This window comes from Bubalus kerabau, chromosome 10 (assembly GCF_029407905.1).
Source record: "Bubalus kerabau isolate K-KA32 ecotype Philippines breed swamp buffalo chromosome 10, PCC_UOA_SB_1v2, whole genome shotgun sequence".
In the NCBI taxonomy this organism is placed as follows: Eukaryota; Metazoa; Chordata; class Mammalia; order Artiodactyla; family Bovidae; genus Bubalus; species Bubalus kerabau.
The window spans coordinates 8,684,964-8,699,205 of NC_073633.1; positions in this window are offsets into that span (position 1 = coordinate 8,684,964).

Sequence of the window (14,242 nt, forward strand, 5' to 3'; positions counted from 1 at the left end):
AAAAGTTACCTACAAAATGTCTATGAGAGACATACTTTAGGGTGAAAGACACACATAGATGGAAAGTGAGGGGATGAAATAAGGTATTTAATGCAAATGGAAACTACAGGAAAGTGGAGGTAGCAATAATCACATCAGACAAAGCAGACTATAAAACAAAGTCCATAAAAAAGATAAACACCATATAATGATAAAGGAGTTAATAAAAGAAAAGGATATTACACTCATTAACACATATGTACCCAATATTAGAGCACCTAAATATATAAAACAAATACTAACAGACATAAACAGAGAAAGTGACAGGAACACAATCAGTGTAGGAGACTTTAACATCCCACTGATATCAGTGGATAGACCTTCCAGACAGAAAATCAATAAGGTAACAGAAATCCTAAATGACACAATGAAACAGTTGGATTTAACTGATATCTATAGGACACTACATCCGAAAAAGCAGAGTACACATTATTTTAAAATGCACATGGAACTTCCTCTAGGATAAACCACACCCTAGGACACAAAACAAGTCTCAACAAATTTAAGAGAATGGAGTTTATTTCAAGCACCTTTACTGATCACAGTGGTATGAAACCAGAAACCAACTACAGAAAGAAAAATGGGGGGAAAAAACAATCATGTGGCAACTAAACAAAGTGCTATTTAAAAAATGAGTCAACAACAAAATCAAAGAGGAAATCAGAAAATATCTCAAGACAAATGACAATGAAAATACAAAATCTATGGAATGTAGCAAAAGTAGTTCTAAGATGGAAGTTCACAGCAATATAGGCCTTCTTTGAGAGAGAGGGAAAAAAACTCAAATTAAAAACCTAAACTACCACCTAAAAGAATTAGCAAAAGAACAAACAACTCAAAGTCAACAAAGGAAGGAACTAAGATCAGAGGGAAAGTAAGTAAAATAGAGATAAAAAACCAACAGAAAGGATCAATAAAACCAAGAGCTGCTGTTTTGAAAGAATAAACAAAATTGACAAATCTCTTCTTAGGTTCACCAAAAAGAAAAGACAGAGGACCCAAGTGAACAGAATAAAAAATTAAAGAGAAGAAATAATAAATGATAGCACAGAAATGCAAAAAATAATAAGAAAAGACTACGAACAGTTACATGCCAACAAAGTGGACAATCTAGAAGAAATGTACAAGTTTCTAGAAACATACAGCCTGTCAAAACTGAGTCTAGAACAAACAGATAACTTGAACAGATCAATCACTAGAAGTAACACAGAAGCTGTAATTTAAAAAATTAAAAAAAAAAAAAAAAAACATTCCTGCAAACAAAAGTCTAGGACCAGACAGCTTCACTGGGGAATTCAACCCACATTACAAAGAAGAACTTATACCTATCCTTTTCAAATTATTCCAAAAGACTGTAAAGGAGGGAATACCCCCAAAGTTCATTCTATGATGCCACCATCACCCTGACCAAAACTGGACAAGTGAAAAGTGAAAGTCAAAGTTGCTCAGTCATGTCTGACTATGTGCAACCCCATGGATTATACAGTCCATGGAATTTTCCAGGCCAGAATACTGAAGTGGGTAGCCTTTCCCTTCTCCAGGGGATCTTCCCAACCCAGGGATCAAACCCAGGTCTCCTGCATTGCAGGCAGATTCTTTTACCAGCTGAGCCACAGGGAAGCCCCAAAACCAGACAAAGACATTACCAAAACAGAAAAGTAAAGGCCAATGTCTCTGATGAATATAGATGTAAAATTCCTCATCAAAATACTAGCAAACTTAATCCAACAATGTATAAAAAGGATCATAGTGCTGCTCATAGAAGGTACTTCATAGATCTTTGTAGAAAGAAGTATGTGTTAATCTTGTTTATCTAGTGGCCACATACTGATTGCAAATATACTTTGATGATTCTCATAAGGTTTTAAACACATTTTTAAATTAGTTGCTTAACATTCAATAAATCAGAAATACACATACAAAAGCTGGATTTCCAGCTTCTCTTGAAAAACTGTGACATTGAGAAACACAGGACCTACATTCTTCACTGGATGACACTTGGCTGGAGCTAATGCAAGTGCCCTCCCCTTGGGACAGGGCCTAGATGCTCCAATTAGCCATACTTCCTTCTCACTCTATTTAATGTACAAGCCTGATCCCATTACAGGATTTTTGAACCCTTGATCTAAGTCATTCAGAACTAAAACTTCATTTCACCCACCAGTCAGGCTCTTCCTATAAAAACATGCTAAAGAGTCTTGCAGATTTCACCCTGATCTTCATCTCTGGCCTGACCCATGAAGACTCATTTCAGAGGGGCCAGTGGAGACATTCCCTACACCAATTACTGCCTGTGATCTCATCCTGATTACTTCGGCCTTTCTTCTCCTCTGTTTCAAGTAAAAGCAAGCCAAGGTTCTAAACAAAAACAAGCTTTCATCTTCACTCTCCTTAAAGAACAAATTAGAGCAATGACTGCCAACCCATCTCCAGCACAAGTACCTCTGCAGAACAAACATGAACAGCAGTCTGACATGGCTCAGAGGCCCTGGGGCTGCACAGGGAAATGAAGGACTCGGCACCAGTGGATCCAGAAGTGTTTTTAGATAAAATATGAATGCCGTAGAAGCCCTCTGGTTATTTTTTTTCTAAAGCAGATATTCAGGGACTCCCAGGAATCCTCCAGATAATTAATGAAATTTATCCCTTTCCATCCAGTTACCTAGCGCACTGCAGACTCAGTCTCCATCACTGAACAAGTCAGTATGGTCTGTGAACAGACTCAACTCTGAGTCTACAGCACAGCAGAAACCCCAATGATGAACATGAAATGCAAATTGCTGAGTGGGGTCCCAGTTAAGATGAAAAGCGAAATAGGGCAAACCTTCAACTGGAAATACGTTCAATTAATATGCCATCAAATTCCTCAAGTTTTACGGTAATCTGATTCACCCACAGCTAGTTTTTTCTCAGGGAAAATTTATATATATATATTGTACACACATTGGTTAATAATTGTACATACATTGGTTAACATTTGACTATGTTACTCTTCTTCCAGAACTTTAGAAAACACAACTAGATGCATCAGGAATATGTGAGCTAGGTTGTTTTTTTAACACAAACACAGTTTGTATTAAAAGTGACAGTGAGATGTTGTCACTTTTCCAGATGCCTCAACTTTAAAGAAGCAGGGGTTTTTAAAAACTCTCTCCTTAGCCTTATTTGTGACCATAAATGTACCTAATACAGATTCTTAGACACGTGTTATTATGAGAAATGATCTGCCATGCAGCTGGGCAGGCAGTGGAGGGACTAAAGGTCACTGATTTGATTCACCAACACCTCCCACACGTGCAGGGACAGCACAGCCGCTGGGACCTCTCCTGTGGGTGGGAGCTGGGACATTGGGCTGACTCAGAGCAGCCTAAGGGGCTGGCAATGGTCGTGGGTGGGCACCAGCAGACTCAAAGGCCCTGCTCCCACGTGCAGTTACCTGGTGGCAGCACTGACAAATGGTAAAAATAGTGATAATAACACAGGCATGCCCAGCTCTGGTCTTCTGCAGGACTGACAGTCAGCTGGGCTCCTTGCTTCAGAGACAGGTGCTAACCTAGGTGGGGGCCTGCTGACCCCCTCCTCCCCAAGCACCTACCCCCCATAGCTCTCTGTGCCACAGTGTCCTCTCTGGCTGAGAAGTCGGCTCTGCCACCTCTCCTTCCCAGCCCTGAATGTCTGCTCAGGTCCTGCCGGCCCAGAGCTCACAACCTGGCAGCTGAGGGGCTGGGCCCTGCCTGCAGGAAGGTCTGTGCATCCACAGAAGGTCCTGCTGGGTCACTGTTTTGCGTTCAGCCACTCCACATGCCCGCAGGTGAGTGTCCCCACCAAAACTTCACCGCGCAGCTCCCTCCGCACTAACTCCTATCGTGAAGGGGAGGGCAGGTTCCCACCCCTACCCCTGAGACAGCTGGCTCTGAGGTCCTGTCTCTGCACCTTCCAGCCACTCCCGACTCTACCCCGTAGGCTCCTCTGTCACTGTTCTACTACACGACTCTAATCTTGTTAAGGGTGTAGCATGTTTCTTCTCTGTCTTTTCTGTCAGTATGGGCTTTGCTTCCTTCCTGTTAGAAACAGGGAGCGCCTTGAAGACATGGACTGCAGGGGATTTTTTTAATATTTGTTTTTTAATTTTTGGCTCCGCTGCATCTTCACCGCTGTGTGCAGGCTTTTTCTAGTTGCAAGAGGGCGGGGCTGCTCTCTAGTTGTGGTGTGCAGGCTTCTCCTTACGCTGGCTCCTCTGCTTGTGGAGCGTGGGCTCGAGGGCGTGAGGGCTTCAGGAGTTGTGGCTTGGGGACTCCAGATCAACGGCTCAGTAGTTGTGGTACACTGGCTCAGTTGCCTCACAGCATAAGGGATCTTCCCTCACCAAGGATTGAACCCATGTCCCTGGCATTACAAGGCAGATTTTTAACCACTGGGCCACCAGGGAAGCCCAGACTGCACAGACTTTAACACAGGGCATTCTGAAGGGGCCTATGGCAGTACCAGGGAGAAAACACGATGGGCAGGGAGACAAGAAGAGAGGGACCATGGGGTGGAGAACCAGCTCATCCCTTTTCACAACGTCCTTCATAACATTCAAAAGAGATTCATGCTACCCATTCCTCAGGTAGGACACTGAGGCCCACAGACTGATGAGAGCAACCACAGACTCATAAGCCTAGACTTTCAACTCAGCGTGCTCTCTATTAAGCTGTCTAGTCTTCTTTTGACCATTTAGATATTTTTCAAAAAGCAGAAAGAAGCTAAAGAAGTATTTCTTCTATTGGGATAAAGGGAGAAAAATAAGAAACCAATGAAAATGTCCCTTTTTGTCATTCATGGTGGAGGTAAATGAAAGAGCAGATCCGCCAAATTAAGCCCCTTTGCTCAGCACACCCCACTTTTCTTGTGCATTTCTGTTACACCTGAAGGAGGAGGCCACAGGTCCCAGTGTGCCTCACTCTGTCCCCAAGCACTTACTGAGTGATCATGGGTGCAGAGCGTGTGCTAAGCACATGGTTCAAAACGCCTAAAAAATGACGCCAACTTGGAGCCGTTCTAAACTGTGAAGGGCAAGCCTATTTTGCCTGGCAGGAAAAATCTGCTACTTTTCTACCTTATTTTCACTGCTTCAGGAAAACTGTAAGAATGACAAAGTTACTCCCACATCTGTCCCCATGGCTCAGTGAGGTGGAGGTCGGGCAGGAGAAGCAGGGAGGCCCATCAGGGCTTCCCGCCAGTGCTCCTGGTGAAGGCTGGACTCATTCTGTCAAGTAAGACGAAGATGCAGGAGGATTCCTGAATTGAATCTGGACCAATAACAAGAGGAGAGGGCATGGTCTGTGTTAGGAGGGAGGGGGGTTAAGGGGCAGCTGAATGATTTAGCCGCCCCTGGGCAGGGCCAGGGCAGTCAGGTACCTGGTGGTTGCTAAGTGGGAAAACTTGACGCCCTGGGGTGCTTTGAGGTCTCCAGCATTGCCCAATAATAGAATAGAACAGTTGGTGCCAAGACCTCCCTCTCAGAAGCCAGGTCAAACCAGGCCTCTTTGCAGGTGGGGCCAGGGCTGGCAGCGAGCTGGCATCCAAATGCCCACTAACTCTTCGAGCGGCATTATCTCGGTGCCACAGGACTCAGTCAAGCCAGAGCACAGCAGAAAGATGACCTGGGAATTCTGAAGGGTGAGGCCTTGCATTCCACAAAATCCCAAAGTCATCACAACAGCCTTGGGCAGCATCTCAATCCTGCAAGTGATCCTGCTCCTGCCCAGCTCAGGACATGCCTTACTTTTTTTCACATCTACATTGGAGGGGACACATTTTCTCCTGACTGGCTCCTGTTAGGTATGACTTGACCAAAGTACCTGGCTGATGGCTCAGAGGTTAAGGATTTGGATTCCGCTCAAGTGCACACATATCTAGGAAGCCTCTGCCTTGGCAGCTGGTAGGGGGAAAATTTGCTGAATGTAATGACAACAATCCATTTATGTCTAAACAAATAATTAAAACTTTCCCCCTCCTGGTCAGCCAAGGTGGAGGCTTCCTAGATATGTGTGCACTTGAGCAGAATCCAAACTCAAAATGAGAATAAAATGTGCCCACTGAAAAATCTACCATTCTCTTGCTTACTACCACACCATCCATCCCATTCTCCAGCCCTCAAAGTAAGCATTTCACTAGCTTCTCAGTATCTCTGCAGTGTTCCTTTATGCAAATACAAGTAAATATGAAAATGCTCATTCCCCATCCCTTACTCAAAATGTAGCCAACTGTATACACTGTTTTGCATTTTTGCTGGCAATCATTCTCTCTCAGTTTACTAAGAACTTACTTATTCATTTTTATAACTATGTAGGGTTTATGTGGTTCCATCATAATTCATTTATCTGGTCCCCTGTAGATGGTCTCTTAGACTGTGTTCGATTTTTGCTATTTCAAAAAAGGGCTACAATGGAAAATGTTATATTAATACATTCGTCCTGTTATATATATGAAAGCTACATATAGAAAAATTCCCAGAAGTGAGATTGATGGACCTGCAGCCTAATGCATTTGTAATTTTGAGGGATAAAACCCAACTGTCTGCCATCCGGCTGGCCTGCATGGCCTCACAAGCATTGTAGGGAAGTGCGTGTTGGCAGGGGAAATGTTTGAGGAGAGCCAGTTTCCCGAGAAGGGGCAGCCCTGAAGACACCTGAGACAGAGCGCTGAGTGGCAGCAGGCTGTTGGGTGCTGTCTGAGTAGCATCCAGAAGAACCCCGGAATGCGGCTCAGAGAGAACAAGCCCACTGGAGTCACCATGGGCTCAGAAAGTGCCCTGTGCATGGTCACCCCTTGGGAGGCCTATTTTAGAATAGAACATGACCAACTGCTTTAGACCCTTAGAAGAACTCAAAAATGGTTTCATGTCCTTAAGACATGAAATCATGCCATCTGTGGCCATATGGATGGACCTAAAGAGATTAGGGTGTGGGCTTCCTTTGTGGCTCAGCTGGTAAAGAATCTGCCTGTGATGCAGGAGACCTGGGTTCCATCCCTGGGTTGGGAAGATCCCCTGGAGAAGGGAAAGGCTACCCACTCCAGTATTCTGGCCTGGAGAATTCCATGGACTGCATAGTCCAGGGGTTACAAAGAGTTGGACGTGATGGATCAACTTTCACAGAGATTGTCATACTAAGTGAAGTCAGAGGAAGACAAATATCCTAAGACATCACTTATATGTGGAGTCTAAAAGTGATACACATGAACTTATTTACAAAACAGAAATGGATTCGCAGACATAGACAACAAACTTAAGGTTGCCAAAGGGGAAAGGGGATGGGAAGGGATAAATTAGGAGTTTAGGATTAGCAGATACAAACTATTATATATAAACAAACAAGGCACCCCTGTATAGCACAGGAAACAGTATTCAATATCCTGTAATCAGCTATAATGGAAAAGAACATACATGTGTGTGTGTGTAACTGAATCACTTTGCTATATGCCAGAAACTAACACAACATTGTAAATCAACTATATTTGTTAGAAAAAAAGAAAAAGACTATTAAGAGCTTTTGAGCTTATGAGCCTCTCAGGGCCAGTGGCTGGAACCCTTGTGAAAGATGGGAGGGCGGTGGGCGGGGCTCAGGATTGACAGTTCTCCGTTCACTTCAGCCTGGCGATGACTACCTCGCTCTCAGAGCTTCAGGTGTCTTCCTCAAGCCACAGGTTCTGTTATCCTTGCCCTGCCTTCCCCTCAGGGTGGTCTAGGAAATCAGATCACATGGATGAAAGCCACTCACGAACTATAATGTGCCTGCTAAGTCTCTCAGTCGTGTCCAACTCTTTGCGACCCTTTGGACTGTAGCCCGCCAGGCTCCTCTGTCCATGGGATTTTCCAGACAAGAATACTGGCGTGGGTTGCCATTTCCTCCTTCTGGGGATCTTCCTGACCCAGGGATGAAACCTGCGTCTCCTGCATTGCAGGCGGATCCTTTACCGGCTGAGCCAACAGGGAGATGTTGTGGGAGTTATTCTAACTGAAAGGCGGTGTCCAACCAGCACGCCGAGGATGGCAGATCAGGCAGAGGGCAAATGCATGACAAGCGGGTTATGAGAAAACGGGTCTCTCGGGTATAACCTGGGTCAGCTGTGCAGAAGACATGAGTCGACCTGTTCTACACACTGCAGACACGGGCTCTGCTTGGAAACCCTCTGACCCTTCCCCAGCACTGCGTGGCCTCTGACAAGTGGTACACGGATGGGGGAGGACACGTGTCTCCAGTGTCAGAGGCTGACTCACTTCCCTCTTTTCTCGGCAGTAAGCACAAAGGCCAAAGGCGGTCCCTGCACCCAGAGACAGCCAGCAGCTCTGAAGGCAGGTCCTTCCGGATCAGCGGTGGAGAAACCGTATCTATGAATATTCATCCGCTGCTCAGTGCAGAGTGTTCTGTGTAAAGACCCTTTGAAAGCTGATGAGAACTGGCATAAAAGGGTTTGATTAATTCCTGAGTCAGCTGGCCCCTACCCCAGAACACGTGCAATGGTTGTCATAGAGAGCGGGTTAACTGAGGGACCGCTTCTGCAGATGTGTGGGCCTGGCGCGGCGGCAGCTGCCCACTTTCCTGCAAGAATCAAACGGGTGCTGGAATTGGGCTGGGACCTGAGGAACTAAGTAAGCCACGGATCTAAAAACCAAACCAGACCTCAGCTCCCTGAGGGTACGTCCTCGATGCTTGCAATTTCTAAGCTGTCAGGTCTGAGGAGGAGGGGGGACCTCTACCTGAAAATGTCCCCCTTCCCTGTCTCCTTCCTCAGTTCCCACCATCCTAGACGGATGGTCTCAGAGCCTCCTGCTGAAGGCTGCCCCCCTGCTCCACCCCACAGGGACGTTTCACTCTGCGGCCTTGCTCGTAGGCACCTCCCTTGGGGAAACCAGCTACACACCCTGCCATCTTGTTACGTCTCCCTGCACTGTTAGCCTGCTTTATAATGAGTTTTATGACCATTATTTAACACTTATATTCCCTTTCCCTGTTCATTCATTCCCACACTCATCTTCATTCAATAAACATATATTGAACAAATAACATGTACCTCAACTTAAGTGCTGAAGATTCAAAGATAATGACAAAGATAATAATGATAATAATAAATGATGATGATGATGTAACAACACAATAACAACCATAATAATAGTATTTACTGGATGCCATACTCCAGACCCTGGGTTATACTCTACCCCATTTAATTCTCACAACAACCCTTAGGAGGAAGGTTTATAATTATCCCCATTTAGGAACCATATTCAATATTCCCTGATAAGCCATAATGGAAAATAATATGACAATGAATATATATACATATACACACAGAGATATATATATATGAATCATTCTGCTGTACAGCAGAAATTAACACAGCCTTATACATCAACTATATTTCAATAAAATTTTTTTCAAAAACAAAAAGAACTAAGAAATCAAGACTGAAAATATATAATTATTCCCATTTTATCTAAGAGGAAACTGAGGCTCCAAAAGGCTAATTAATTTGCCTGAGGCTACACAGTTAGTATATGATAAAGCAGTTAAAGCTCCTGACTTTGGGAAGAGAGAAACCCCTTTTAAAATCTATCTGAGACAGACTGTGCCATACACACAAACTGTGGTCAGTTTGAGCTCCATGCAGGTTTACTGAAGCACCTCTGAATTCTTGCCAACTAACAGGTCCCTTCCCTTACACATGGTTTTAGGCCCCTTTCACATTTATAGCGCATGTTTCTTTCATGCGTTTCTTTTTTCACATTTTTTTTTCCCACAAAAAAAAAAACAAAACAGGATAACTTTATATAGCAGACCCGTTTAAATCCCAACCAACATTTACCTGACTGTCCACTTTTCAACAGCACCCAAATTTTGTTCACTCTCCCCCCAGGATCTGTGCACTTCGGGACTGATCTGAGCCTCCAGGAGTGGGGTTAGGATGAACATGTGAAACAATGCAATGAGACACAAAGGAAGACAGCCAGGGAGGCTTCTTGGAACATTTTTTTTCAACTCTTTAATAAAAGAGATAAGAGACTAAGCAAAAAAGAGTGTTCCCCCCTTTTTTTTTTGCCTCTGCACATGACTGTCTGCATGTGAAGCCTGGAACTATGGCAGCCACTTTGAGACCAGGGGAGGCAGACAAGCCAACACAGTCTAGTCGAAAAGAAGCTGGGTCTTTGATGACACTGTTAAATAAATTAGCCAATCCTGGAGCAGTCTTTCTGCCAGATTTCTTATTAATCAAGATCATAAATACCCTTACCATCCAGCCTTGTTGAATACCACTGTGATTGTTCATGAATGAAATGCAACTATGCTCCCTGCTAGCAACAGCCATGCACACTGATGTCCCCCAGAAGAGGACAGAAGGGTTACAAGCACACCCCGCTACCCTACAGCTCTCCACAGTCTGCCACGGTCTCCCCTGCACAGCACTGCCTGCCAGCTCCCTCACTCTGGTTCCCAGTCCAGCCCGTCTGAGGATAAGGGCCACACCTGATCACCTGAGCCTCACTCCTCTCCAGCCTCAAGTCACAAGGCCTCCCTAAGGCTTCGAGTGCCCTGCCCCTTGCTCTCTAGGTCTGTCCAAGGATGTAGGGGTGGGATGGCACCTGGCCCCAGTGCTGAAAAAACTGCACAAATTCGAATCCAGGACTGAGTAAAGCCCACAACAACACTGAGGCAGTCTCAAGGAAAAGAGGAAGAAGAGACTTTCTATGAGTGTCTGTGCCAAGAAACTCGGCTTGCAGAACTGCAGGGGCAGAATAAGTCATGTGAAGGGGGAAGAGACATGAAATGCTAACATGCATTTGTTTTGTAAAAGAGACCGCTTACTGAGCATTGACTCTGTGTCAAACTGTGCCAAGCGATTAAGAGAATTCATCTCCTTTCTGTGTTACTCTCTCCTTTTCTCTTTCCCAGTGAAGTAGAGATTTCACTGTCTCTGTTCCAGAGAGGAATGTTGAGGAGGTTATGTAACTTTGCCAACTTGAATGCTGCTAGCAAACAGAGAGCCAAGATTCAAACTGGCTTCAGCCTGACACACAGCCCACGTTCCTCAAACGACCACCAGGTACCACCTCATTCATTCCTTGTTTTAACAAGAATTTGCTGAGCACCAACCCTGAGCCAGCCAGGACTGGTGTTCAATACTTCAGGTACAAAGACAATTAAGACATAGTCTCTGATCTGATGGTGCTTATGAGCCAGCAGGTACACAGGCTCATCTCCATATCATACCATGGAAAGACCCCCAGGCATGATGGAGCACAAGGAGGGCACATAATTCACCCCAGGGGCAAAGAGGCTGAGAGGAGGAGTCACGGAGGAGATGAGATGCAACGTGCATGCTCAGTCATGTCTGACTCTTGCTACCCCACTGACTACGGCCGGCTATGTTCCTCTGTCCATGGAATTTTCCAGGCAAGAACACTGGACTGGGTTGCATGATACCGCCTCAATTTTAAACAAGAGTTAAGAGTAGCTAAGGATGGGACTTCCATGGTGGTCCAGTGGCAAAGACTCTGCATTCCCAACGCAGGGGGCCTGGGTTTGATCTCTGGTCAGGGAATAAGAGCTTCCCTTGTAGCTCGGTCAGTAAAAAAATCTGCCTGCAAGGGTTTGATTCCTGGGTCAGGAAGATCCCCTGGAGAAGGAGATGGCAACCCACTCCAGCATTCTGGCCTGGAGAATCCTACATGACACAACTGAAAAAAAAAGATCCTGTATGCCCCAAAAGGCCTGGACAGCCAAATCAATACATAAACATTTAAAAAAAAGAAAGAAAAAAAAAGAGTAGCCGAGGGGGCAGCGCTGCAGAGGGGAGGAAACCGTGAAGGCGTGGCTAGAAGGGACTGGAGACAGTTCTCGGCTGCGGGCGGCCCAGGGAGTGTCAGGAGACATCTCTGCCTGTCACAGTGAGGGGCTGGACCCACTCAGCGAGGGTGAGTGGAGGCCAGGGAGGCTGCTGAGCATCACAGCATGGCCCACAGTGAAGAATTATCTGGCCTAATTATCCAGCCAAAAAGCAGGTCGAGAAACTCTGCTTTAGATTTTTAACCTAGTCCGTGCGTGCAAAGTCCACTTCAGTCGTATCCGACTCTTTCTGACCCTATGGATCACAGCCCTCCAGGCAAGAATACCTGAGTGGGTTGTCATGCCCTCCTCCAGGAGATCTTTCCGACTCAGGGATCAAATCCGCATCTCTTGCATTGGCAGATGGGTTCTTTAGCACTAGTGCCCGCCTGGGAAGCCCTTAACCTACTTCAGCCCTAGTCATTTGGCAGAGAAGAAAAAGGTGCTAAGCACTAAGCCATCCTGACTCTAAGAAGCCCAGGGCAGGCAGAACTCTCTGCTGGCAGCTGACACCAGGAACGAGTAGAGCCTGGTGTGCCCCTATGGGAATGGCCCAGGCTCTGATGCCAGCCTGGGCTCAAATTCCACATCTGACGCTATGATTGCGCTACTTCGAGCAAGTCTCTGGTTTCAGTTTCCTCGTCCGTAAAATGAGGACATAACAATACTTATAAGGTAGCGTGGCTGTTCTAGTTATTTATTGCTGAATCCAAACTACGCAAAATGTAGTGACTTAAAATAGTCATTTTAGCTTGCTCACAAGACTGTGGGACAGTAAATCAACTGTACTTTACTTCAAAAAAAAAAAAAAAAGATCGTGGGTCAAGAATTTAAGCAGGCTCAGCTGCACAGTACTCGGATCCACGTGGTGTCACTGGGATGACACCCAGGTGGGGTAGTGGGATCCAAGATGGCTTGTTCTCTGCCAGGTCTGATGCCCCACAAGGAACAGCTTGAGGCGGCCCCGTCCCTCTCTGTAGTCTCAGGGCCCTCCACATGGTTGCTCCAGCAGAGCAGGCCAATCTCTTACGTGGTTCCCCAAGAGTGAGTGTCCAAGAGCCAGGGTTTCCAAAGGCAGCTTAGAGCTGGCCTGTCAGCACTTCTGCCGTATCCTATGGATCAGAGGCGGCAGGGGGCCATCCAGACTCCAGGGGAAGGCACACAGACCCCAATTCGCAGTGGGAAGAGTGTCAAACAACCTGTGGGCATCGTTCCTCTACCTCAGTGGCTGTGGGAATCAGAACTCCTGATACACAAGAAACACTGAGAACAGTCCCAGCATGAAGCAAATACACATTTGCTGTTAGTGCTGGCTTCCCTGGTAGCTCAGCAGTAAAAGAATCCACCTGCCAGTACAGGAGACACGCTTCCTTGGTGGCTCAGATGGTGAAGAATTTGCTTGCAATGTGGGAGACCCAGGTTCATCTCTGCATCGGGAAAATCCCCTGGAGAAGGGAATGGCTACCACTCCAGTATTCTTGCTTGGAGAATTCCATGGACAGAGAAGCCTGGTGGGCTACCCTTCGGGGGTCACAAAGTCGGACATGGCTGAGCAACTAACCCTTTGCTGTCAGTGCTACCACTTAATCAGTAGCAGGACACTCGAAAGCCTTCCTGGAAAAGCTGGAAAGCCAGGCCTTTCACAGGTGACTGCCTGCCTCCCTCCACAAGCCTTCAAATAAATGGGTGGTTTCATGTCTGAAAGAGGAAGAGGTAACCCTGACCCGATGCCTCCGCCCCAACAACCCTGGCCAAGACCAGTCCATGACCTGATGTGGTCCCGAGATGGACCTGCAGGTAGGGTGAGCGCGGCACCCGGGCCTGGGCCAGCAGAGAATACCAGCCGGGTCAACCGTCTGCTGCCCTGACTCACCCCAGGCTTGTGGTGAGCACGGCCAGCTGCAGTCACGTCCTCCACAGGACATTCTCTGCCAGGCTCCCGGGTAAGAGCCCGCAAGAAAGGGGAGGACCACCTTTTCCAGCTGTGCCTCTTGTCCTTTATGGCAAATATTTCCTATCTCTTCCTCCCCATCAAGGTGAATCTACGGAACCAAGCATGCATGCATGTATTCAGTCATTTAACAAACACTTATTTAAGCAGCTACTGAATACCAGGCAGGCTTCCCAGGTGGCTCAGTGGGTAAAGACGCCACCTGTGACACAGGAAACGTGGGTTCGATCCTTGGGTTGGGAAGATTCCTGGAGAAGGGCAAGGCAACCCACTCCAGTATTCTTGCCTGGAGAATCCCCATGGACAGAGGAGCCTGGCGGGCTACAGTCCAAGGGGTCACAGAGTCAGACACGATTGAAGCAACTAAGCGCACATACCAATACCAGGC